Source organism: Coturnix japonica, chromosome 15 (genome assembly GCF_054131305.1).
Source record: "Coturnix japonica strain WE chromosome 15, WE-NBRP24, whole genome shotgun sequence".
Taxonomy (NCBI): Eukaryota; Metazoa; Chordata; class Aves; order Galliformes; family Phasianidae; genus Coturnix; species Coturnix japonica.
Window position 1 is genome coordinate 7,984,933 of NC_140677.1, and position 25,563 is coordinate 8,010,495.

Genomic DNA, 25,563 nt, shown 5'->3' on the forward strand with positions numbered 1-25,563 from the left:
AGGAACTGAGTCAAAGTGCCAATTTTGTAATGCTGTTTACCAAAAATCAAACAGGCATTCTGCGGTCCACCTGTTCCTAGTGCCGCTGAATTCATGATAGCCATTTTCTGAAGCCAGAGAAATAATTGCTAGACCAGTTTATGGATGGCAGCTGGTTTGGAGTGAGAAATGTGCAATAATTAAAGACTATAAGGAATGCAAGCTATTAAAAGGGCAAAGGAAGTAAAACAAACCAGTCTAGAATGGACAAATGGACACCTTCCATAGAAGCAAAAACCTCTCCTCCTCCACTGTATTCAGCTCACTAACAGGAAAGCCAGTAAAGGTACAGAGGGGAAAAAGCCAACAAGTCAAACTTCTGCATGTATGTTTTTCATCCAGGAACTACAGCTCAGTCCTTGTCACTAGCACAGGATGCTAGAGTTAAGCAATGGCCTAGAGACCAGCCTCTGCCAGATGCTTCAAAAGGCCCCATAAAATCCCATAATAGAGCATTATGCAGTAGTACGCGTAAGGGAGGACTTGCGCTGAGCGTATGCACAGAAGAACAAAGGATGAAACTCCAGCCCATCTAACTGGAGATGATATTTCTAATCATATAAACGACACCAATCTGTCGGTCTCAATATTCTACCTTGTGGCAATGAGTCCCATAGGCTAATTAAAACTAAGGTTAAAAGTGGTTCCTATTAAAGCTGTTCAATGTGTTTACTTTGATTTTAATTTGATGTCTCTTTCTTATCCAAGAGAGGAAAGAGTCGTGGCACTGCCATTTTATTTATATCCACCATAACGTGTCTCTCAGTGGCACAACTCATGTATTGTATTCCCTAAAATAAACAGACCTAACCTTTGCAGACTCTGCCTGCATGCAAATCTTCCCACTGAAGTATTTCCCATGCTTCTGATTAGGTTTGTCGCCCTTCACTGAACCTCTTCTATTTCCTGCTCTATCATTTTTTAATTAAGGTAGCCAAACCAAACATGTCTCTCAAGGTGAGGCCGCATCACCATCTCTAGAACAATACTGTCATATTTTCAGTGTTGTCCTCTATTCAGCAAATTAATGTCGTGCCATTTAATATTTATGCTTTCCTGATCACTGCTCAGACCTGAGCAGATGTTTTCCATTGAGCTCTCAAACATCTTTTTCTGATTTGAAACATACCCCAATAGAAGACCAATTGTACCACCCAATTAATAGTAGCTTCACTTGCATCAATTTTTTCTATCAGCATTTTGATTTTGATATAGCTTAAGTAAACGTGAAGGAAACCCTTAACCATGTTTGGATTTGATTAAATTTTGGAGCATCAAATTTCACCCGCTTGTGGGCACAGGCACAATGGGTGCCTGCTAAACAAATGATCGTATATGTGATGGCTCAGCATCTTTAGAGAGATGATTTTTAAAGAATGCATGTTTTCAAGCATAAGTAAGAGTTTAACTTACTTGTAAAACTTATGTTTTTTTTTTTAAATCTCAAACCTCATCTCTCTTTACCTACACTATAAGCACACAGAGAGGGATGGAGGGGAGGAGCCTCTGTCTCATCCTAGTTTGCTCACGTGCCCAGCACCAAGCCAAACAAACCCACTTTCCCTGCTTGTTGTAATATAATTTTCATAAAAGGCGAACATGACAATGTTCAAAGGCATTCTAAACAAATCGTCATCAGTAAAGGCTTTGTCGACCTATGTAGCATATGCTACATAGTCTAAGAAAAGAAATACCCCTTCTCAGAAAAATTCAGACCACATGTGGTTTTCTGAATGCAGAATGTCTTTTTATAATGATATATTCATGCTCGCTGCCATCCTTCACAGACTTCCCATAGAGTGGATGCCGTTCCCTCAAAAAATGTGTTGAACTAAGTTTCTGAACATCCACAAGAGGAAGAAGAAAGATGAAGGGAATCTTCAGCAGTTTCACATCTAGATAGAAGTCCCTTTTCCAAGGATTTAGGTAAGACATGTTCCTACCAGAGAATTATTCCCAGATTCTCAGCAGTGGCCTCCTGCAGTCACAGACAGAAACAGACATTTTACTCTACAGATTCCTGAAGAGCTCATCTCATATCACCACTTGGTGCTGCAGCTTTTGGAATTGACTTCTGAGATGTTATTAATTACGGGAGCTGATTTTATATAGATTTACTTATTTATTTCCCCCACACACCAACCCATCACAGGTTATTTAACTCCATTGAGAACTTCTGTATACAATGTAAGATTCCAAAAGCATAGCTAGGTGTTATTTGAAAAAGCTGTGTTTCTGCTAGAAAGGGAAAAGCATCACATTTTCCAGAGGTCAGCTTTCTGGAAAAGAAAAATAGCTACTTTCCTTTTAGGAAAAAAAAACAACAATGGTTTCCACCTCAGCTGAAGATTCCCATCTGCTGTGGGTCCTCTGACTCATCGCCTTATTAGCAAAATTGTCTGAGAGCTGCATAAATCTGATTTACTCAAAAACCAAATCTGCAGCGAGACAAAAAAAAAAACAAATCAGACTGCCACTCCCCCCTAAATCACACTCCTTCATTGCCGTCAGTTCAACAGCACTGGCAGCCATTAGCACAGTTGGACAGACGTCCCTCCAAATCACGTGAAGGACCTTCCCCTTGGCCTGGAGGCTTTTGGCCAGCACCAGCCCTGAGAGCTGGGTTTCTCTCCTGAGCAGGCAGGCCGTCCATAGCCATAATTTCTGGCTGGTGGGGTTTATATGTTGCAATTCCCTTATGGCCATCTGTACGTAGCAGCCCCATTTGTTTTGCTTTTGCCTCTGCCTCTCTTTATCTTTGGAATATAATGCGCTGTCAGGGCTACACTTTGGTTTGTATCTTTTAACAGCCATCACCACTCAGCAACCCATTCCCTGCTTCTCATTTAATGGCACATTTCTCCTTTGCTTTAAACCAAGCCATTATCACTTGGCTGACCAACACTACAGACTTCTGAGGCCAGGTGTGTCATTGTCAGCTTGCTGGGGTTAATTTTTCAGTTGCTTCTTGTGGTACTTAACCACATTCCCTTAGTAAATCATCAGACATAATATGGGGAGGGTTTCTGGGGAGTGTGAGGAGGCACACTTTACAGGCCATGTTTATCGCTCTTTTTTTCCCTCTCTATCCAAGCCTGTCATCTGGAGAGGCGGTGCATCCTGATCTCTACCAATGCAAGATCAAAGCCTTTTGGAGCTGTCAGAACTCTGAGCCTGTCGTTATCCGTATTTACATGCGTTTATTTTTAGTATTAAGTCATCTTGGCAGCTCTTGAGCAGCCACATGGGCAAGGACCCTATCTATAAACAGTGCACAAACACAAACCACAGCGATATCTCTTTGAAAAGCATACAGCCTCAGGAGGAGCCAGCAATAGAGAATGTGCTTAAATGCTGGACTTCATCCAGGTTAATTCTTTGTAAACAGGGATGTGCTCCACAGGTCAGGTCATGGCCTGTTTAGGGTCCTGCTTCTGTCATGATGAGACCAAATGAGGCGGCTGGATGTCTGAGGAACTGGCTGCCAGATCCACTGCACTTTGTTTTCAGTAATATTCAACGTAGGCTGCATAGAGCTGCAGCACCCCAATAAAATTAACACATGCTCCAGTACACAGGGAAGGACCATCAAGCTGCTCATAACAACCTACTCTGCCATCAGCCCAATTCATCACTCCTTGAGTTACCCAACTCCCCCAAAATCAGCACAAGTCTGTAGTACCTGAAAACTTTGGGACATCTCAGAAGCAGTCAAGATGCGATATCCATCTGTCCAGCACCACAGTGCTCACAAGCAAAGAGGTTTGCCAGCAACCATTTCTGTGACAAATGACACCAAAGGAGATCAGAGCCAAATGCAGTTGGAGTTTTACAGTTGTTCCCATTGCACTAATTCAGATTTTGTTTAGCTCATTTAGGCAACAACATCTGGGAGCAGTATTTCCTTCAAATTATAGAAAGATTTAGTGTTATCTTAATGCGATACAATTGTAGCCTGAATTATATTTATGAGGAAGCACAATATGTGCTAATGAATAATAAAGACTTTGTACAAGGGTATTAGCCTTCTCTGACTGATGCTGCTTGAGCCAGTTCTCACCTTTTAATGGTGTCAGTAACTCACCATGACACTGTCACTCATCAGCCTCCTCCCAAGAGAGGGTGTTGGACATGTCCTTCCTTTGGTATGGTTTCAGCTGTACCAGATGCGACAGAGTTGATCTGAAGGAGAGCTGGGCTTCCCCTTCTGCAGTCCTGCAAGGCATCTTCAGCAAAGCCAGCTCTGATAAAACCAGGCATTTCCACACCCATCATGTGAAAATCAGCAACGACACAGATCTTGGCACAAGCTTCATTCCAAAAGCTGGCAGCACTCCTCACCTCCTCCTTGTCGGTTTGTCCATCTGCAACATAAAGATGCATTCTCTACAATGTGACACCTGTATCACTGCTACAGGCGTGTGAGTGGTAGGAAACAGAGGTTTAGAGTATTCAACAGTAAACTACCAGCTGCAGTCAAGAATGGTACCAATATGGTTCGCTATCTAAATTACTTGGGGGCATCCAAGAAAATCCCTGACATGTATCACAGCCGCCAAAGGAACACAAGTTCTTATGCAAAGAGAAGCATTTTTATAAAGATGCTACATAAAAACATTGATAAAAATAGCAGAGAAAGTGAAGTGCTAATGGATGTTCCTTTCTCTCTGTATTATTTATCATGTGTAGAAATACTACATAAACATGCTTTCTCCCACAGACAGAGACAAAAATAACATATTTGACTTGTCTGTTTAGGAAATAGTGACATGTGTCAACCAAATTGTTTCAACACAGGATTCTTCAGTTTCAGCAACTGTCAGAGGGCTCCCTCCACTGAAAATAATCAATGCCTTTGACAGATAAAGAGGGGTATTACAATAATTCATTTGATACAACTTGACAGCTTTTTTGACAGTGTTTTGCACTGTCAGTCCATAGGATTTGAATTTTAACTGGGGTGATAAATACGCTTTTGGTCTTTAGCCGAGTCCCTGCAAATCAAAAGGGCAGTGGGGGAGCAGTACTTACCTACTTTTTATTCACCACTACCCATCACTCTTCATTTTTAATTACTCATTTTTAATACCTTTCCCAATTTTTATACTCTTGAGATGTCATAATAGGGGACATTTAAACTGTACTTTGCTGCTCCCTTGGCAAGAAGGGACATTTCATGCAGCTAGACTTGGAAACAGAGCTATTTTCTAATGTCACTGTGTTCGGATTGACAGTTCAGTTCCACCAAGAGCTCATCTGTTCTGCTCTTATGAGACTGTAGAAACTTAAAAGAAGTTATTAATACAAACACTTGGTCCATGGAGGAGCTTGTGGGGCTATGGAACTCTCCATTAAAATTCTTTCTACAAAACATTTATTTCCATTAAAAAGTAAATTAAAAAAAAAAAAATCAACAAAGAATCTGGATCTGAAGAATTCTCATACGGCAGGAACAAGGCATTGAAATAATCACCTAAATTACAACTGCTGTAAACTACCAATGCTTCATCAAATGGGTCAGGAGCTGCAGACTTGCCCTTGGTAAACACTGCCCTGAGACAAAGAGGAAGGATGAGTGGGGTGAAGGGAACAGAAGGAAATTCCTCGTTATTCTGTATTTTGATAATTCTTGCACTAATTAGCATTTTGAACAACATCTCCCACCAAGAGCTCAGGCAGAACCCGCTTGTTCTGATCTCAACTGTTCATTTCCATGAACATCGTCATCATATCATTATTTTGCCTTTGATCTGAATATGTGACCTTGTAGGGTTTGGTATCTAAATATTTATTTGTTTCCAAGACTAAATTCAAAACATGATGTGTGAAAATTCCCTTTGGGATAACAATGCTGAAAGAGACAGGGCTGAGAGATGACTGAAGGTACAAAGGTGCAGGAAATAAAAGGACTTGTATTCTTAACTCATCATCCATATGCTGCTTGAGACAAGAATTGCATCCTGGCTTTTGATGTATTGTTGTTGTATACGTTGAGAGCTCGGTTATGTTTAAATGTAGTACTTCAGCTCCTTTGCTTAACAACACCTGATAACTTGCTTGACATCTCAAAGAGTTTCTTAAAATATTCTTAAACCTTTGGCATCTCTTCCTGCCCGGGGCTTCATGAATAAAACATTTATCCAGTCAGCAGCTTTAGCAAAGAGGAACAGCCAAGTTCCATCCATCAATGTCAGCAGCTGAATTACTGAGTGATTTCAGATCCTTTAATAACTCTGTTTCTTTATGACTATGTTGGTAAACAATCAAGTAGTGCTGGCACCTGGCTTTCAGCAAGCATTAACTTTTTTGCATTATCAAATACTAATAATACAACTCGTCACTCTTACTGTTGTTATTTCAATAAAAAGAGGCTGCAACACCATTCACCTCTGCGAGAATGCACTGAGGTTTATTCTTGATTTGTTATGAAGGTCACTGCAAGCTACTTGCATTAAACCTGCTGGGACTTTAAAAGAAGAAAAAAAAAGAGCAAGGATAAATAGAGCCTTTACTTCACATATAATGTGCTTCATTTATCATTGGGATCACCGAGTAGTAATACACTGCCCTTTTGTAAGGTTGTTAATAGAAACTAAGCATTTTTGGGGAAAAAACCAATGATATAAAGCTTCTGTTGTTGTGGAAGTCCAATGAAGCTTGGAGATCTAAGTACTATAAGGAAATTGCCTACAGGGATTCAAAAGGAAGGTCCTGGACTGAAGAGGGGGAGGGAAAGAATAATCAGAGCTTTCTGAATTCAAAACCTAGCAAGAATGTGTCCAAGCACATCAGGTTTGATTTAAATGGATATTTGAGATGAACATCTTTTCCCAGCACTTTACACAGGCAGAGCACTAGGAAGAGCTTTTGCACATCTTGGATACAAGCGCTGGCTTAGCATCCAGCCGGGACATGCGATGCTCTGATATTGAATCCTCACACAGCAAAACTATTCTTAGACACACAAGAACAACACATTGATGTTGAAAGGGTCATCTAAATAAGCATGGCTTCTCCAGGGTGCAGCCCCTGATTTGCCTCTATCCAGTACCCACAGACACTGATATGAGCATAACTTGGAATATCTGATCCTAAAAAAGTCATCATTCTGAGCTCTCAGACAGAAACACTGAACAGTGCCGAATTTGTAGAGGATTAAAACCAAGCGAGAGCCCAATAAACAACAAAGGGAGAGCATAGTGAGCTCCGCCTGCTACCACAGAGCATCTCTGCTCCTGCAATGGAGATCCCAGCTGCTCACACAGGCTGATGGCACCAGTGAAAACATCACGTGGGCCAAATTTCTGCAGGTATTAACGAGTTCTGCCCTGCTGATGTGAGGGGGCACCGGTAGGGACTGGTAACATTCTCATTTAGCAGCATCTTAGAGCCTCTCCATAGGAAAATAAACAGACTCTTCAGTAAAATTACACCCAATTAAGCCACAGGTAAATAATTAAGTCACAGGCGCTATTCAAGCATTACCCAGTTGCCTGGATAAGTGAAGTGTCACTGTTATGTATCAAGCAGCTGTAATCTAAGCTTCCTCCACAGCATCTTAAAAATGAAACCCAGCACTTCCTTATACCCAACCAATGAGTTCTGTCTCTTTTGCTGAAATGAAGGGAAATGATAGGAGCCAATGGGGAGCCTCTGCACTGAGCTCTGCAATGAGTCCCATGAATTTCTACTTGCTGCTAGAAATAAAATCTAGAATAAAATCAAATAAATCTCATTTTAGTTCCTTGTTTGATCTCCAGGCTCTGAGGCTGTAAACCCAAGCTACACCTCACTCATTTGACATGTGCAACCTCTCCATCACGAGTCAGCCTCCAGAGGAATTAATTACTACTTTTTCTGTGGATATTTTAATATTGTGGATTCTATAATCAGATAGTTGGGTATCTTTTCTTTCTTTAAAGAGAAAAAGTAAATAGAAACGCAGTCCCATCTCCCCTGTATTGACAGCAGCTGCAGCTGGAGTGCCCAAGGCCAAAAATCCTTTGTCTTGAATTTTAAAAAATGGCTGTTTTTCCCCTATATCCCCACTGAAACATGTTTCACGCTTAGCTACTGGAAACACACCCTGCAGACATTTACATCACAGGCTTTGTTATTATAAGTTACAGTAAAAGACAAAAGGAACAAGGTTTTGTAACCAGAGGGCAAACTGCAACTGCTAATTTGTTAGGGGGTGACATTTCTGATACTGCCGCTTTAGTCAAGCTCCCATTCCATATTGTAATCTCATTACAGCATCCTATCACAGCACTCAATAGCAGAGATACACATCAACAGATCTATTACCTAAAACAAACAAAGATATTAGGAAACTTCCTGAGACTGAGTTGTATATTGACTTCTGGTCAGCATTTCCAGAGAATTTCATTAAATTTATGTCATCAAAAAATATAACATATGGACCTTCTGAGCAGGAACTCATACCAGCAGGAGTAACACAATTGTTTTTCCCCATTTTGTGATTTATCATCCATTCCATTACAAGCTACACAGACTGTCATTTTTCTTTAAATGTGTTTGATAAAAGAGCTCTCGTTCCAGCAGGTCAGGTATTATTATTCACCAACATCATGTACCAACCAGCACAAACAGCAGCAGCAGCTGCAGAGCTGCTGCAGAAAAACAGAGTTAATGTTGGGCCCTGCCATACGCTGGTCCTAAAAACATGGGGAGCAGCTAATGGAAACTCAGAGCTGCCTTTGCCCACTGCTGGCCCCAGTGCCACCAGTGGTTCTGTGTTGGCCCCAGCTGAGCCCTGCTGCAGCCAGTGTCCCAGGAATACAGCAGAGGTTTGAGCACAGCAGTGGAGGAGGCACTGCCATGAGCAAAGCACTAGGACAGATGTGCCCTTGCAGCCTGGTGTTCCCCCCTGAGAGCCTGTGAGATCAGTTTGGTGGAGCTCAGCAAAGCCAGGAGGCTTTCTTTGCACTTCTTGCTGGTTCTTAGATGTTCCCTTATCTGTTCTTAATTATCCAGGCTATTTTTACACTGTTTCTCCCCCACCTCCTAATTGCCCGAACTTATTTTCCTGATGGTTTTCTGCTGAAGATGAATTTCAGGAGCTCAGTATCTCAGGCAATTTCAAGACATAATTAACACCACCATTCCCCTCATTAGCGAGTGGCCTACTTTCTCCTCAGCACTACCATCCCCCTAGATGTTTGGAAAAAGTCCTTATCATCCCCCATAACTCCCTGACTAACATTAACTCCTTTTACCATGCAGGGTTCCCCCACGTGAGTCCATATCAGCCACCATTTCCCTTCCCAGGGTTGTTGAGCTGGATACTTTTTTTTTGTGGGCCTGTTCCTCTCTGAGTTGGGCTTCAGATTAAATTACGCAGACCCACTTCTACTTCCCTATAATCTCAGGGGTTGTCCTGCTGCTATCTCTGGTCCAGGTAACAACTGCTGTCCCAGCATAAAGTCCCTTTCTGTCACCCATCAGAGCTGACTGTGCACAGCTGACAGACATATCAGTGTTCCCATCAAGCCAGAAGAAACAAGGAAGCACTGTTATTCGATGGAAATTTTGGCTACTGAGACACAAACACATGCAGCCACAAGGCTGGATCTTCAGCCCCATCACAAATAATCATTTTCTTTTAAGCACACATCTCCTCCACCTCAGTTAAACTTCTTTTGACCCCAAGAGGAGTTTTTCCTTGAGTAAGGAGACAGATTTGGGATAACAGACTGTGCCCCTGCAGGTTCCCTTTCCACAGCCCAAGAGCCCCAGCACAGATACATCCTATTAATCCACCAGTAAGCAAACCCAAAGCCCTTCTTTCCAAAGCTGACCCACTGAGAGTTCACATAGGAGCCTAAACTTAATTGTCTGTGGCTGTAACAATATCAGATAACCTCTGCAGAGATAAACAAGCAGACTTGAGAGATTAATATTTTCTTTGATATAAACTTTGTAGGATGTGCTGTTGTCAAAAAGTCCACAGAGATTACTTGTGTTGTAGTAGGTGGCACTTCATTTTCCAGAATCTATGACCCAGCAGAAATTACTGTCAGCTCCCCAACCAGCCAAGGGGTATTGATTCCCCCGTTACTACAGCAACCCATTAGTTATTAGATCGTGTCTGGTATGCAGTGACTAATCTGCCTCGGCGAGGTCTCGGATTTTGACACTTTTTCATTCTAATCCTTAATTAGTTTATTTGATGGGGCCTGCACATTTTATTTTTATACTAAGTAGTTATTGAAAATACAGTCAAACCGAGCAGAGATCAAAGGAGCACAACCAGCACGCTGTCAGCTAAACTAGTTATGCAAAAGAAAAAAGTAACGTGCCAGATCAAATGCTTCACTCAAAATGCCTGAAGTTGCACAAAAGCCAGCCCAGGACAGCCTTCTGCCCCCAGATTCACTTGAAACATGACTGCTCCTGATACCCCAACTCTATGGTGTCCCTCTCCATGATTACATCAAAGGGCAGGCAACTATTCATCACAGAATTGTTTGAGTTGGAAGGGAGGGACCTTTAGAGGCCATCTGGTCCAACTCCCCTTCAATGAACAGGGACACCTACAGCTCCATCAGGTGCTCAGAGCTCCACCCAGGCCAGGCTGACCTTGAGTGTTTCCAAGTATGGGGCACCTTCACCTTTGTACTTGGCTGTCAAGGAGTAGATGTTGACAGATGCTTTCCCTTTACACCAACATTACCAGATGCTGATAACCTTTCTGTGGTTTACTCCCTTTGTGATGTGTGAGCGGTGAATGGGGACCCCATCAAAAAACAGAGCTCAGTACTGAAAGCAAAGCTGCTCACATTAATTCAGCAACAATTATTCATATTCGCAAATAACAGAAGTGTAGAATTCTGTACCAAAAGTCAGAATAATAATAATAATAAAAAAAAGAATTCGTTTTACTCAGGCGCCATAAAATTTCTTCTCATGCCTCCTTAAGTTGTTATTAACTAAAAATAAAGTTCAAAGCAGAGTCTGTTGCTTCCAGCTTTCTTATTGCAGGATATAAAATATGAAAGCAACTTCATTCTCAGGCAACAAAATCCAGTTATGTCTATTGACTGTACGGGATGGGCAATTGCTATGTGCTTGCCATGAGAAAATTTCATTACAACAACAGTCTGCATTCTGATAACATTTCTCTTGGAATCTTTCATGGAAACTGTGTTCCACTTGCACGTTTGTAGAAAACGAGATGAAAACAAATCAGCATGTTAGGTTTGCTGCTCTACCGAGTACCAGCAGAACACTGCAGAACAGCTTAAGTTACTGAAGAGGAGATGATGGGACCTGCCAGATAAATTGGCTTAAGAAGCACTGCCATGATGTGGAAATACTATTTCTAGCTGATGCCTAGCAGGTAATACCTCCCTGCCTGTTCACCTGAGAAGGTTTAGGCACAAAACAGCCACCAGATGCTTGTGCGCTTAAATGGATGAATGAGTGCCTGCAAAACCCCAGTCTCTTATTAATAGGTTCTGTGCCACATCTCTACATGTGGGGGGGGAGGGGGGGTGGGAAGCGGGTATGAAGCTCAGCTGCATTTTTGAGCTTATATAAACAAGCCCTGTGCAGTTTTAGGAGATAGCATGAAAATGTCCCAAAGTCAGCAAAAAGGAAAAGCTTTGCTTTAGCTTAATTTAATAGCAAACTATGGATCCATGCTATGGCTTTTTTCCCAAGTTTAATTCATCAAGTGAAGGAAAAAGAAGGGGAAAAGAAAAAACAGAACAGCTTGAAGTATCCAGACATCTGACAACACGCATTTCCATTGCTTTGTATTACCACCAGGCTGGGGGGCACCGTGGGTTGAAAACTCAGCCTGAAGACTACTCTGTGCTTCACCAGTATCCCGTCACGTAACTGAACTTTCACAAAACTGAAGAGAAGGGAAGGGAACATTTAGACCACCCACTTTTCAATTCCAGGTCATTCCCTGTAACAGTTTCCTGTACTTTGCTCAGTTTTGAAAGTCTCAAAAAACAAAACAACAACAAATACAAAAACAAACAAACAAACAAACCAAAAACATCCAGATTAAACATGAACAGACTGAAATAGAATGCCCTTATCTACACAATGCGGTGTGGGAATGTACATGTGTATGCGCCAGCAGCTTTCTGAAACACACCCACCTTGATCCATTAGAAAATTGACCTACTATGCTTAAGAAAGCACCTTGAATTAGCCCAAGTAACCCATTTGTGATATCATTCATCTTGAACAATTCTGTGAATGTAATTTATGGAACTATGGATCAACTATTAAATCAGAACACTGCCCTAGAGTAATGTAACCCTGACTCCAAGTCTGTATCAGCAAGAGCAGCCAAGTGCTCCACCTATATAGGTTACAGAGTTGGGCAAACCCTACTGCCTATATGAAAACCCACAGGCACAGTGGATTCAGTAGTAAACTGCAGAGTATTTGATTATATTGAGATATATTTCATCAGAGGTGGACAGAAGTGCTAACAAAATGCAAAAGGAGGCCTCTCATCACTCTTGGTGAAGATGTAATAAAACCTTAAGGTCAAACAAGATGCAGTTGCATCAATAAAATATCACTTAGAAAATTCAAGGGCATTGAGGATTGGGCATCGGCATTTAATACAATTGGGCACACTAGTAGAGAATGTGATTGACCAATAAAAGCACCCAAGGAGCAAAGTCATTGCTTCTCATGTTCTTCATTAAGAAGATGGAAGTCAGAAGTGATTACACTAAAAAAAAAAACATGCTAGACAAACTTGCATATTATGACAAAGTATTTCACAACATCATACATATCAATTACACCTCAGATGAAATAAAGACAACGTTCACCTCAGCCTTTCTTTTCCATAAATCTAACACTCTACAGTAACCCAGCCTCAGGTTTGAAAAGCTGAGATTTGAGGCTTTAATTTGAGGTAGAAGAGCAAGAACTTAAATCAGCCCCTCACATACCTAATCAGACCAATAACTCCAGTGCCTCTGGCTAGGTGGAAGAGTAAGAAGTGGTGCTCCTGTCTTTTCAGGCTTCCCTTCCAAAGGCCCCCTATTTCATCACTGAGAAGGGCAGGAGCAGCACATAACCAGCCCTATCTTATTCTAAATGCCTTTATCAATTCTGTTTGAAGTCAAAGGGTTCTCAGTTCATTCCCAAAACACCCTGGGAGAACAAAGTTCCAAGCTCAACACCAAGATGGATGGGGCTTTGGGTAGTGAAAAATGCCCCTGTCTATGGTGGGGGGGTTGGAAGTAGGTGGTCTTCAAGGTCCCTTCCAGCCCAAACCATTATGTGATTGTAAGGCAAGCTGGAGAACAGAAGCAGTGCCAGGAAAGAAGACTTAAAAACTCTCTCATGCATTTGAGCTTGGGGCTGAATGAGAAAGCAGAAGAGATGTCACTGCTAAATCCCAGATCCTGACTCTTTATACACCATTACATACCCGGTTACCCACAAATAAAGCACATTCTGCATTCCTCTTCACATCATATTTCACTCTAACGTATGAATAATCTGATATGCCTGCAAGCGGTATCCAGACTCGAGAATATTAAGAAATTGCACAGATATAGTAATAATGAAACAAAATTTCTAAGCCAGAGAAAAGCCAGCTGTGTGTAATTCATTATGTCATGGAGACTGTCACATTGCTCGATAGAAAAGTGTGCTTTTTGCTTGGCTTAGATCAGACATGTTTGCTGCTGGGAATTACGCTAAGCCAATGGCAAAATAATGAATTGTGCTTCAGGATATCACACATTTGTCTCACAAATGGAACGTTACTTCTGAGAGAAAACCGATGTGCAATGCAAACACACATACATTGATAGCAAGTGTACGAAAGTGAATAAAACAACAGCTGGACACCACAGAGCAGAACACTGGAGCACAAGTTCTGGCACCGTTACCATTACACGTTAACATGGGCTACATCCTCAAACTGACATTGATCATTGCAATTCCCTCTACTGCAGGGCAGCTAAACCAAAAGAGCACGTGGCTTCATGGCCCCTGTGTGCTAAGTGAGGGCAAGAACTAGTAGAGAGGTAGAGGAGCAAGTCTGTATCTGACAATTTATCATACTTGAACCAAGGACTTATTTCACCTATAAACTACCCTTCCCAGCTGCAGTGCCTTGGAGGTGTTTTCTTTGCTCAGAAAAAAAGCAGCCTGTAGTACTCCTGCACCTTCTCCTACTGGTGGCTGGCTGTGATCCGATCACTGCTGTATGTAGCATTAAGGTCAATATGCCTGTAACCATAAATACCAAAATACATTTTGCTAATGATCAACCATCGTCACAGAGCAAAGACAAATGTGCTCACTGCAAGTTTCTGAGTGCTGTAGCATCGCTTTTAGAAGAAGAAAATGCACTAAAGAACCTGGACTTCTTGTCCCTGGAAGTAAGCCATGTCTCCATGGCCTAGTCACCACTGTAAATACAATGAAATATGGTAAATACATCTAGGATTACATTAGACATGGAGCAATTTGGGAAGATTGGTCGGCAGTGGAAATCCAAAATGTTCTCACTAAAGCAGCTTAAGTGTTACTAGCTAAGCAGGTTTGGAGCCCCCGTTTAGAGGCAGAATACCATTTTATGAGAGAACTCACTTTGTAAAACTGTCTAGGCTCAATGTCCATTACTCGGCTACTTGATAATTTGTGTCCTAAGTTGGAACTTCTCCTACTGCCCTTTGTATTGATGATGTCATTTGAAGATCACTCCCCTTTATGTTTGGTACATGCAGTAAAAAGATTTACAGTGTTCACATGTCTCCACCAGTTGATCCTATGCACAACCTTTAAGACCAAAACAGAGGAGGATTCACATCACCTAACTGACATTGCAAAGTCAGGGATTTGTTATATAGGCTGTTTCCAATAACAAAAAAACAGAAAGACAACTCCAGATTGCAACTCTTCCTACCTATCTTGTCTATCTTAACCATCTACTTAATGAATCCAAGCCAAAATTGTGCTGTATACTTACAGTATCACAGAACTCACCTGACCACACTACAGAGCAGTGAAACTCCATCCTGTAAGCAGTGTAACTCAAAATGAAAAAGCAATAAAAGTAGACTTGGATGGCTCAATGCCCACCTTATGCATATGTTTATGACTGTCCAATTTGTATCATAGATTTATGAGATTTTCCCAACCAAACTTACCTTACCCTAGAAATCCAAGTGAAACTAATAAAGTAAAACCTCTAAACTTGTAGGACTTTTGATGCTGAACTGCATCACAATTCTCAGACTTCTTCAAACACAGGCCCTGCAGCAAGCAGCAACAAGAAGCAGATGAGGATCAACTACAATCCTACCCTAACTCCCTGTGTGCCCACTCCTGTCCCACTGGGGCAGAAATGACCAAGAAAGGTTTTACTCATTTTGAAGCAACAGCACAGAGAACACCACTGTCATGATGAAATCCGAGCCATCATGTCCTGCAATGCCCACTGAGATCAGCAGCACCCCTTCAGGAAGCATCACTGCGTTCCCACCCAGCTCTGCCTGGAAACTACAACCACCCCCATCACTTTAAGATTCTGTAACCAAATTAGTAAAACATGCAGCTACTGTACGTCATTTTTAGTATATATAAAAAGAGCCCATTATGTTTATTTGGTACTTTTCTGTTGCTGTCATGAACGCTAAATAACAACTCTGTGTTTTAGAAACAAGTCAGTGGGGACCAATAAGATGCATTTACTGTAATTGCATGATTCTCCTAATTAATTTTTGTCAGGAAATTCCAAAGTAAAAATCCTCAGCTAAATACGCCCCTCTTTCCTACAAACACGTCTTCAATCCTTGCATCAGGAGCTTGTCTCCTTTCTGCCCAGTTGAAGTAAGGTAGAATGCTCACTGAGAGTGGGCAGAGAGACTATTGTCATTAGACCACATTGTTTAAATCAAGCCGTAACAAGCATTTCATTTTGTTCGGGTCATTAACTGCATTTCAGTAAAAAATGTAGTTTGTCTGGCAAATTGGTTGGTGGCCAAATGCCTCCAACAGGAGACTCTTCTGGGTTAAAGTCAAAGACAGCAACATAGACACAAATTCTACAGATGGGAGATTTAACCAATAAAGAAAACACAATTCAAACAGGCACTCAAAAGAAGTGGATGCTTATCAAAGACGCATTCAAATTTTTTATATTTACCAATTTCTGAGACTGTACAGCCTAAGGCAGTGTTCTCTTAACTTGTTCTCCTCTGTAGCACACATTACTGAATAGTGCATAGATAATAGATAAGATAGCCTGTAATTAGGGGCTACTGATATCAGCTCTGCTGGACACACAGTCACTTCTAACATACGATGCCCAAGTGATTTTAAAAGCCTCAAACAAATGATTAACCCATCCAAATGGCCCACCACTCTTTTTCAAGCCCCAGTGAGCTTTGAGAACAGTTCACTTACTTGCTGCAGTCATTTGCAGAACTGAAACGCCAACACTTCATCCTGCTCTGCTACCTGTTACCATGACTAACAGAAGCCCATCTCTCTCAGACTTTCCACAAAGTGCATGTCCACCAGCCTTCTGACTGCAAATCCAAACTAGATGCCATATTTACAAACACATTTCTATATGAGTAATATATAAACTGTATTTCTTTTAATTCGATTGTTTTTGGATAATTTCTCAGCTTTTCCAGGGGTGGTAAAAAGTGGTGATCTACAAAGTGACGTCACCTTTCTCAGGTTGGTGTCACCTGCAGTACCATGTGGGGATCCATAATCTTACCACCCAATTTCCCACATGAAATACTGAGCAGCTCCACAACTCTGACAAGCACCACGAGGTACCTCACCTAAAGCACTCCCCACTCTGACAGCAAATCACTGATAGCTTCCCCTTGAATACAATTTGCCAATCATTCACTGCCTGTTATAGACTCAATTTCCTTCTATTGCTTTGGAGACTGACATGTGAGACAGCATGAAAAGCCTAACCACAGCCAAGCTGACACCCCTCCTTCCATTCTGTCATGCCATCACAGAGGGGAACGAGGTTGGGTGATGTGATGCGTCCCTGACAGCTGTGATGACTGTTCTTTATCACCCACGATGCTCTGAGTGTGCACAGACAAATGGTTGGATCATCCACCTCCACAGCAAAGTCAGACTGTCTGGTGTAGACTTGCCTGGCTCTTCTTTTTGCTCTAATTAGGGCTGGGTTCTTCCCACATCTCCTTCTTCAGAACCACCCCAGGTCTCCTCACATTCTTGAAGGTAATTGCTAATTCGTTCTGAAAATTGCTTCAACCTCTTCTCAAAGAGCTCCAAGAGCTGCAAGCACCCACTTTGCCCTGGTATTTTAATAGCTACAAAAATTGGAAGCCTATAGGGACCACTGGTACATTCACTTCCAAAGAGTTCCACTGGGACAATGCATAGCACACAGACAGCACCTAGTATTGGGTTTGGTCTCTGCTTACTCTCAGCTGTGGTCCCCTATGCTTGAAGCAACACCACCACCACAAGCTCTTCTCCTCCATTTGCCTGTTTATGGAAAAGCACTGATTAACCAGAAATAATTTTTTTTCAAACCTAAAAGTAATTTATATTACCTAAGGAAAAAAAAAAAAAAAAAAAAGGTCAGGTAGATACTCCATTTATCACCATTACAAAGGGCTGTAACACAGTGATGAAAAGAAAGAGAAATTAATTACAAGTCAGAGGCTGCAATAACTCTCTCTGTAATTGTGACGAAAAATTTAAATTAACGTTTCTGTCACCAAGAGAAGTTTGATTAATTTTACAATAGTGGAGATGCTATCACCTTCATATTGGTGGGTAAGGAAATTTTACTATTTGCAATTTAGATGTAGATCATTTCTTTAAGACTTAAAATGTGCCTGCGAGGCACCTTCACACTTTATTAACAGCTCAATCAGTGCCACACTAGAAATAATTAGCCAAGAAACCGTGTAGTAAATATATCTACTCTAGCAAACCCACAGAATAAGAGAAGTATATGATAAAATCCAGCGCTTGCAGGAGAATCCATCTCTCCAGTGCCCCAAATCACTCAACCACCACCCAGCTGCTCACTGTGCCACATTGCCTTTGGGGAAACACCACAAATTGAAAACCCCTCTAATACAGCTCATGTTGACAGTGCATGCGTCCTTTTTTTTGCTTTCCAGGACGTTTACTATCTGGAAAGAGAAGGTAATGCAGCAAGGGACTGCAGGAACCCAGTAGTCTCTGGTCTTTGCTATGAGTCCTGCAAAAGCTCAAGGATATAATGCAGGAAAGTAAAGTTCAGACCAAAGCTCTGGGAAACCTTCCCAGCTCCTCTCAGCAACATTTAGGAAGGGCCATTAATTTCTTCCTTTCATAAACACTGTGAAAGATGAAAATCTGGAAAATAAAATGAGCCTAATGAAAATGCATTGGTACTGAAGCAATCAATGCCATTCGGTTCACAGAGAAAGGGAATAACAGTTCCCCAGCTGTACTCTGCTCCCTGTAGTCAACAAGGCTGACTGTTTCCAGCACAGATCAATGAAGCATCTGTGATGGGAAGTGAACCTGTGCAAACAGCATCCGTCTCTGATCCAAAATCAAACAGACCCACATTGGAAGTTTCCTGATTGCTCTAAAAACTTCAGGTACAGGGAAATTTAAAGCCCCTGCAGGTTGGCTGTGTGGACCAGTGTTTGGTAACTGTTTGCACCCAGAGACCAGAGGAGAGAAGCTGAGATGGGGTCATAAAGGCTGGGTCATCTCTGCAGAATAAAGTAACCTCTACATCATCCAAGGAATGCAATAGGTAGGTCTATGACCTAAAAAGCTGAAGATCATTAGAAAGAAAGTGATAAAGAGGTGTTTCATTAATTGACATGGGGTAGCGTGAAGTCCACAGATCATAGTAGTTTAAATAACTGCAAAGCCAAAGAAAGAACAGTTTGGCCAAAGAAGTGAGCTGCAGCAGGCACATAAAAAGGCAAACATTATAGCACGCTGCTAAAGAAAGGCTGTGTTCCCTCCTCCCATCCAATTGGCACAAAAATTAATGGGAGATCTTTATAGAGATGGGCTGTAGGAAGAGGTACTAAAAGCTGCTTCCAATGACTTTGAAACTGTGACTTCTAACAACAAAGTAGGCAACAATAAAAGGACAAAATAAGGAAATACAGATGCAGGACTGGCTGCAAGTTCTGCCTTCAAAACTTTCTGGTACAGTTTCTTCACATTCTGAATATTCTCACAAACCGAAGAAATGCTTAGCTGCCTTCTGAAAAACAGCTGGAAAAGGAAGATATGGTGCAAAAAGGGAGAGTAAGAGGATAATGCTATTGCACAAGTATTGCAGCGCTGTCTGAGCTACAGCTGACAGCAAAACAGGACCATCCCAGAGGGATCAATGATGGACAAAACATGGGTTCTTGCTTTAATGGTTTCCCTCCTGCCCATCTCCACAACCAGCAGGTACAGAACTGTGCTCCATTCAGTGCTTTTCCCAGTAGTCAGGCACTGCCTGAGTGTAACATACACATGAAGAAGCAGTTCTCCAGTAAGTATTTGACAGCTTAAACGTTGCCTTCAGCTTTAGTTCTTCAGCAGAGTTATGAAAAATAACTCCTCCTGAAATTTGCATTTCATCATAGCTTGCAGAGCAGCTGTCTGTCTGCTGGGGCTCTGCTTTGGAGCATGGCTGTGCTTAGCAAGTGCCACCTGTCATCTATGGGCTCTGTCTCCTGCCAACCATGCGATGAGCCCCAGCACCCTGTTGGGATGAGCATCAGGAAGAACAAGGAAACCCCAAAGGGGCACCATAGTCAGCTTAGAGATATAAAGGCAGGTTTGGGTGTTCCAGAATTAAATGCAGGCTGTCCAACAGGCCTAAAGAAGTCAACCCCAAGGACAAAGAATAGCTCAGGACACAGATGCAGACAACCCACCCACAAATAAAGGAGAAATACTGCTTTTCCTTTTTTGAGATCTAAAGACACATTTAAGAACTTTAAGAAGCCTGCAGAACAGCTGAACCCTGTGTGACCTAGTAAGGCACAAGGCTTCCCAAGTAATGTCCTTTCCCTGTCCAAGCAGATGTCATAAAGTACCCAGCTTCCCTATTGCATGTTACCTTCTTCCTTATACCCACAAGGATGTTCAGCTCAAAGAACAGCCACAGGGAATCAACTTAAGCTGTTTATTGAGAAAATACTTTCAAAGAAACAACTGATTTCTTATCAGGAAGGACACACTCAGGAATTACAGACCACGTATGAATTAGATCCAAAAGCTTTCTAAAACTCCAGCTACTTGAGTGGTAAAACTCAACAGGGAGGGGAAAAAATAGAAATCCAGGTCCAGTAATATTGGTGGGAGCAATTTACCTCTGACTAACAGAGAAAAAAAGTAAATAACATTAAATGTATCTCACACAGAATCCACTCTACAAACTAATGTCACTTTGCTTTCAGTCAGAGATTAAGGTTAATCTCCAGAACTTCTGGCACATGTGCAGACACAGTGGAAAGATGCAAATAAACCCACAGAGGACTCACAAAGAAGAAAGCTCTTCACCAGAAATCTATTATTCTACATTAAAATGCATCAGCTAATTTACTGTCATTGTTGGATACTCAAGTACAGCTTGAAGCAGGCAGAAGATCTGAGCTCAGAGCACAGCGCATATTACAAGTGGCTGGAGGCCAGAGGAGGTATTTAATGGGTGCACACTAAACTGCTTGTAAACACTGACCTGAGCACATCTCCATTTCTGTCCATTATAAAAGATCTGGCATAAGTTCCAATAAATCCAGAAGGGTGAATTTCATAGAATCATTAAAGTTGTAAAGTACCTCCAAGATCATCCAGTCCCAACACCCACCTACTATCAATATTAACCACTAAATCATATCCCCACCACATCTCCACGTGTCTTGAATGCCTCCAGGGACAGTGACTCCACTACCTCCCTGGGCAGCCTGTTCCAGTGCCTCACTACTCTTCCAGAGAATAAGTTTTTCACAACATCCAACCTGATGTATGAAGATGCAGTGCTCACGGTCCTGCAGCACTCAGTGAGCATTTCCAAACCCTCAGCAAAGAGGTCCAGTTCCCTGGGGATGAACATGAGACACAGCAATGCAGATACAGGCACCATCTCCTGAGATTCTGCATCCCAAACACTGCTCCCTTCCTCAAAGGGAAATGGCTGCATGCTCCAGGTGAGCAGGAACAGCTGTGTATTCTAGAAGACGACCAGCACAAACCCATGATCCCAGAACTGCATCAGTATTTTTCCTCCTGAAATGGACTGGCAGCTTTACCCGAGCACTGGGTTTTATAGCAGCATTGTTGGAAAAGGCTGTTTGTGTGAGGCTGTTAATATATCCTAGGCACCTGCTGGCAGTTTTATTGCAAGATACCACAGGATGCTGCAGGGGGAAAAATAAATAAATAAATAAATAAAGAGTAAAACAAAATTATTAATTATCAATTTCCTTGATGTCACACAGTGACTGCATAAGTTTTTATTGTCAAGAAAGAGAAGTGTAGGTCCCAAAACAAATGGGTTTGAAAGGGAAATGCTGCAGGTCAGACAGGAGACACTGGGGGACCCCCCAGCCCAGCCCCCTTGCAGGTTCACTGCCTGATCCTGACAGCAGTGTGTAGCACATTAGTGGGGTGTGGGAGCTGTAAAAGTACAGCTGTGCTCCAATCATGCCATTAATTTGTCAAAATAGCTCCAAGCTTTTCTGTCCTGCCCTTCAAATGTTCTTGGAGACAATCCTCAAAAATATCCCCCGCTTGCCTGGCTCCAGCTGTGCCCTAAACTATCATAGCTCCTAATGCTGACACCACCCTTTTATTCTTACCTTATTTCTCTTCCTCCTTGGTTTGTTTGGTTTTGTCTGTGCTTAACCAGAGCTGGCCACCACTGACCTGGCATTTTGCTGACGTGTTGGTCTATTTGCACTGATACTGCTGACAAACTACAGACTGCTGCTGCTTTTACGTTCCTTTACACTTGAATTTGACCCTTCCACATCTATTAGACCCTGCAAGGAAACTGGCAAATAATTGTTTTCTACTGTCAAGTAATTCCCTACCCCTTCTTTAAAACTCACCGTAATTCTGCAGCACGTCCACCTGGGTGGCTGCACACACAGCACAGCAAAATCCCTTTGGGACTGCAGGAAAAAGACAATCTGGAAACATGTCAGTAGGGAAAGCCCGAGGATACTATTTTATAAAATGTGTCTGAAATCTGCAGAAAGTCTGTCTTGTAGTCAAGACCTCATCATTAAAATTCAATCAAAACAGGCAGTAGAACCTTCTCAGTTAAAACAGTAAATAAAAGGAGATCAAGATAAATAGCAGATATCATCTGAGGCAGTCATAAGAACGAATGTGCATCAATCTCCAAAAAAGTCACTCAAGATGGATAACACCGAAAGACAACATCTTGATAATCAGTTTTACAGTGATGGATTGAGAGAGAGTTTAATGAGTCAACTACAGAATTGGAATTTCATTAGAGACTTTACCAGAGCTGGAAAAACCTGTAAAAGTGCAAGACAAAATCTGCCTTGTAAAATACAGGAGTAAATACATTTCTGTCCACACAGTGAATTATCACATACATTTGCATCAGGAGGAAATTGACTGGAAGCTGGAGCAGGGGAAAACAACAAACAAGAAAAAAAGAAACTAAATCCATCCACAGATCTTACAGAACTATATCATGCCTACCACACTGTAATTTAGAAGTTGTGAGAGCTGATCTAACATAATGTAATTGTATTTTAATGCCTTCTGTGAGACTAAGACTCATTAGTCATCATCTAAAGAGAAACACAAGCCGAAGTCACACTCCTCTATGCCAAGTTGTCAGGCATATGGCGCTCACAACTATCTTCACACTAACCTGCATGTCAGGCTGCAGGAGAATGAAATCTGACGGCAGCACCCCTCAGATGCAAAGCTGGCTTTCAACATTTCAAGTGAAAATAAAATCTGCTTTACCTTTCACATTAGTAGGGCTGGTGGAAAAGTGTGGTTGTGCTTCTTGGGTAAATCCCCCTTTTTACTTAAAGCTGGAAAGTTACACTGGATTCAGTTGATCTGTATCAGATTTCACAGCAAACAGTCAGACCTTGATGCTAAAACTGCCATACCAGTAGAGAAGCATTAAGGTTTGTTAGAGTACACGTTCTCCCTGTTATATAGCAACACACTGGCTGTACTCTTCTTGAGGTTTCATTCCTCCATTAGCGAATCCACTGGGCCTTTCCTGCTCTGTTTATCTGTGCTGTGTAACTCAACAAATAGTGGGACACCTTGCTTCTTGAGTTAAAACTGTTGCACAGAGCTCCAAGACCCCAGCTCAAAGGATGTTTTAACATACTAAGAGAATCCAAGTTTTGTTTTTCTCTATTTAAAACTCAAGCTTGAACTTTATTCTGAGAAAAGGGTATTGCTTTCCCCTGTTCTTTATCCAAATGCAATAAGCAATGTGAACGCTATTATCACAGACAGGCTGTGCTTATCAGTCTCTTGGTGTTATATTAAGCATGTTGCCGTCACAATACTTTTCTCTGAAAGGCAAACTCATTTTGCAAGAATTTTTCATTTCTGACTGAAAGACGTCTTCTTATTAAATTAGAAGTCAATTATAATGATCCAGTAATACAAGCATCACAAACAAGAGCGCAATCTCCTGTACAGGCTGATGGTGCAAGCTGTTGACATAGGCAGGAGCATCAGAAAACACCCAACTATCAAACAGTTACATAGTGCCTCAGACTGCATAGCAGTGATAAAATAGACGTCCTACAAGAGCAACAGAGTACAGGAGGCAATGCTGGAACTGAGGCATCCAGCTGGCACCGTGCTCAGCTCCTTCCTTCATGACATGGACCAGTGCAAGGCAGCTCCCTCTTTTTCAGTTTCCATAAAACCACATGATAGTCCAGCAGTAAGAAATATCTCTCTTTTAATTATTACTTTAAATCTGTGATAAAATGAATGTATTTAATAGAAGCTGAAGCAAATGCCTCTCTGGAAACCTAACTGGCAGACGTTTGGGTCCTCCTAAGTGGATAACTGATCACAAGGCTAAGTCAGTGATGTTATGGTAATGAAACAAAGAGGAAACTGGGATTTAAGGATTTCAAATATGCCTGTCAAAAACATGTAATAACACTGTCAGATCAATTTGCTGTCAAATACAGGTGTGATGAGATAAAATTGCAGAGTTTTTAGTAGATTATGTTATTGAAGCAGTAATTTAAGAACACCTTCTAGGTTACAAATTACAATAAATCAAACTTCTAAACTTGAAAGCACGTACGAGAAGACATGCAGAGCATGATAGGGGAAACAAGGAGTACATTTAAACTGTATTCCTAAGATGAAAAAGAAAAGAAGAAAAAAAAGAAAAGCAAATTCAATTGCTTTCAAAAGATAACGATCAAAGTCTATGGATCTTGCACAGTTATTAGGAAAAACCTGCTAAATGCTTCTGCCCTTCACCCTCCTGCATTTATAGCGCAAGAAAGACCAAAGTTGAGAAAGGAATACAAGAAGATGCCCTCACAAAATATAGTGGTCAGTAACAAGAACTGGATAATTACAACAGAGTGACATGTTTGACAGTTTTCCATAAACAGTGTTTAATTTCTGAGGATGGCACCATTTCATCAAAAAAGGAGCATGTCTTAGGAGACACCAGAACGCTAAAACCAGATGACAACTTGTACTCACATGTTATGATATTACTGCAGTGTTATGACTAGGTTTTCCTAGTCAATCCATGTTGCAGGTGGTGTTAGCCTTAAATTCAAAGAAGAATAAAATACACACATTCACCTTCTCCCAGTTACTTTCCTGTGCCTTCCTGACCACACAAGTTGCTGCAACAGCCACTGGAGTTGAGTGTAGAACGTAGCACAAAGGTGAGTAATTAACGTATTTTAATACCTTTTTAACATAGTTCTGCACATACAGCCCAGGACCCATCTGGACACAGCCAAGCCAGTACTCTGTACTGCAAATGGATCATTTGCTGCTTTACTCAAGGGGATTTCCTTCCAGAACAATTGGAGCTGGAGCCAGGCAGACACTGCACTACTGCTCAGGGACCAGAATTGGCAAAACATTCCCCCTGCTACCTTTTACATAGGTTTTCTCACAGAGAAAGAGGATAATAATATTTCATTTCTTTGCCTATGATGAACCTCTCTTCCCAGCAATGATTGGCCTCAGGATTTCCCTTCAGATCTGGGTTATGAGAAGCTTTGGTGACTTCACTTTTGGGTGTTGTATATTTTCTTATGAAAAACAGTGCCAGAGTCAGGTCAGTGTCACAGCAGCACTCCCCCTTCCCTCCCCTTCCCTGCTCCCAGCTGGACTTGTTCCACAAAGATGTGCAGATGCCCAATTTCTGTCAAGGCTCACGCTTAAAATGTGCTGTCAGTTCTCATTTCTCACATTACCATCTCAAATGGACAGAAAAGGACAACTAAACTGGCAATCAGCTTCCAAAAAGAGAAGGTC

General features: G+C 41.6%; 1 protein-coding gene across 19 annotated transcripts in view; it reads right to left on the reverse strand.

Annotated features, from left to right (window-relative positions):
* LOC107319941 (uncharacterized) overlaps positions 1–25,563 on the reverse strand; it is a 224,946-nt gene that overhangs the window by 81,377 nt on the left and 118,006 nt on the right. For all 19 annotated transcript variants that reach the window (XM_085516780.1, XM_085516785.1, XM_085516786.1 and 16 more), the window contains 2 exons: positions 4,124–4,403; positions 3,722–3,819 (listed from right to left, as the gene is read on the reverse strand). The gene's annotated coding sequence lies outside the window, so the exon portion shown is untranslated. The remainder of the gene's footprint in view (positions 1–3,721; positions 3,820–4,123; positions 4,404–25,563) is intronic.